Consider the following 2695-nt stretch of genomic DNA (forward strand, 5'->3'; position numbering starts at 1 on the left):
GATTAGGAATTATACATGTACTTTCTAATTGCCTTCATGCAAATATCTGAAGTCATTAAACAATGCTGTACGAACTCCTCTGTACAGTGAAGAAAACGCCTGTGTAAAAAGACATTTTAAAACATATTCACTAATTTGATAGATGAAAATACTTTTCTTATTCTTTTCTGATGAAGAATTATGCCAATACAGTTTTTAAATCAACCACATCTCTCTGCATCAGAACATATTGGCCACTGACATCATTTTCTATCTGCGTGGCCTAAAAATTGTTTCTCTTGCCATAGGAGGGTTGCCAACCTCTGGGGCCACTTGTTCACAGAGATGAGTTTAAAGGAATATGAGATGTCCTGGCACATTTCCACATTCACTCCCCAGAACAAAGTGGTGATTAGAGTGGTGGTGATGCTGTGACCCTTGGCTCAGGGATATTTTCCACAACATCCCTGGATAACTCTGTCCCGGATCTGTGTGGTTTCAAATCCATAGATGATGGGGTTGAACATGGGAGGTATGATTAAATAGAGATTAGCAAACATGATGTGTACAACTTGGGACACATGATGGCCAAAGTGATGGGTAAGGAAAGTAAAGAGGGCTGGGATAAAAAAGGCTAAGATCACACAGATATGGGAAGTACATGTGCCAAAAGCCTTGAGCTGAGCTTCGCCTGAGGGCAACTGCAGCACAGCTTGCAGAATCATGACATAAGAGATACTGATGACAAATTATATCAAAATCAACAACAGAGAAAGCTGCAGCAAGCCCATATGTATGATTAACTCTAGCGTCAGCACACACCAGCTTCAACACAGCCATGTGCTTGCAGTATGATTGAGAGATGACCTGGTTGTTGCAGAAGGGCATTCTGGAGACCATGAGGCAGAAGGGACTCACCCACAGCACCCCTCTTATCATCACAGCTGCCCCCAGTTTGCCCACGATAGATGAGGTCAGAATACTGGAGTGGCGCAGTGGAAAGCAGATAGCCACATAGCGGTCCAAGGCCATGGCCATGAGCACCCCAGACTCCACAGAAGAGAAGGCATGGATGAAGAACACCTGGATGAGGCAGGCATGTATTCAATCTCATGAGCACAAAACCAGAGTATGGCCAACATTTTAGGTTGGATTGAGGAGGAGAGGACCAGGTCAGTGGGTGCCAACATAGCAAGAAAGAGGTACATGGGCTCATGGAACATGTGGTCAGTTCGGATTATATGAAGGACAGTGATATTGCTCAATATAGCAACAACATACATAGCACAGAATGGAAAAGCAATCCAGAAGTGGGAATTCTCAAGTCCTGGGATTCCGAGCAGAGTAAAGTATACGGGATATGAAGAGCTGTTCCTGGTGGCCAACATCAGGGTATAGCTAAATCATTCACTGTTGGGAGATACTAACTTCTGCAGGTGATAAACTCAAAGCAATTATTTATGATTTGTTACAAGTCTTTCACTTAGGGTAATTGAGTAATGTAGTAATTGGATTTAATGATAAACTGGATGATTTGAACTGTTTTAATATGATTTTTCAAATGACGCTACCCCTTATACTTTACTCATATTTATTTCCTTGAAAAATTGCATCAAAATATATAAGTTGAAGTTTAATTTTTTGTAAGAATTACTATTTTCTTGAAAGAGAATCTGCTAAATAAAAACCATCTTAACATATAATGTCATAGTAATGCTTGCTTTTATTCTTTAGAACTAAGCACTTATCTGTTCAAGCAATTTCTATAGGATCTTCTTTTCATCTGTTGTTTAAACTGTTTACATGTATAACTTTGCAGGGTAAGAAGTAGGTTTGGAAAACATGGATTCAAAGCACTTTTGAGTATATGCAGTATTGTTGAGTTAGCTTAGACTTAAAGACAGTCTACAGAATTTACTGACTGACCAATTGTATAACTATAATTCAACCTATTATTTTTATTCTGAAGCATTTCCTAGATAAGGGATTCAGTAAAAATTCTTTTTTGTAAAAATCTTTAGGCTTTGTGGCCCATACCGTCTCTTTTATAAATGGTCATTTCTGTCATTGCAAAGCAAAAGCAGCCTCAGACAACACATAAATGCATGATGGTTATTCTATTCTAGGAAGTTTATTGAGGAAAGCTGAATTTAGTTATAGCTTTCCAATCCTATCATTGATAATAAATTTTCAAGAGTTCAGCCTATAAACCTGCATACTCTTTAGCACCTGTGCGCTTGGTACAGAAATTCAATAGGCATTTACAGAAGCAATTAATAAACAAATGACATTATTCAGTGAAAATGACATTACTCAGTGACAATGCACTGTATATGAAAATGTCCTGAAAGCTATGGGCAGCTCTTCAGACATCATTATGATTTCAGGCCCACAGGAGATTTATGTTAATTTCTCTTACCAGTGGTTGCCCTACAGGCCAGAGAATGACTTTGGGAAGGTCCCTCTGCCCGCCTCCTTGCTTGGCATGGATGGATCCCATTGTCTGATCCTCTTGGTGACTGTCCCCTCTCTCTGAGTCGATGGCACAGCAGCTCATGTGTGTCTTACCAGCATCTTTCCAGTATTTACTCTCAGTTGTCCTGAGTGTTTGCTTAAAAGCTTTTGTTCTCATTTCCTCCAGAGAAGAAACATCTAGGGAAGAAGATGAACCTTTCAAATCATTTTTAACAAATAAACTTTGGTGAGAAACAGAGAA

The 2695-nt window shown here is 39.3% G+C and overlaps 1 pseudogene; it reads right to left on the bottom strand.

The window, feature by feature from the left end:
• Window positions 1-422: 422 nt before the first annotated feature.
• LOC105745756 (olfactory receptor 52R1-like) lies at window positions 423-1367 on the bottom strand (annotated as a pseudogene).
• Window positions 1368-2695: the final 1328 nt, after the last annotated feature.

This window comes from Dasypus novemcinctus, chromosome 10, assembly GCF_030445035.2.
Source record: "Dasypus novemcinctus isolate mDasNov1 chromosome 10, mDasNov1.1.hap2, whole genome shotgun sequence".
In the NCBI taxonomy this organism is placed as follows: Eukaryota; Metazoa; Chordata; class Mammalia; order Cingulata; family Dasypodidae; genus Dasypus; species Dasypus novemcinctus.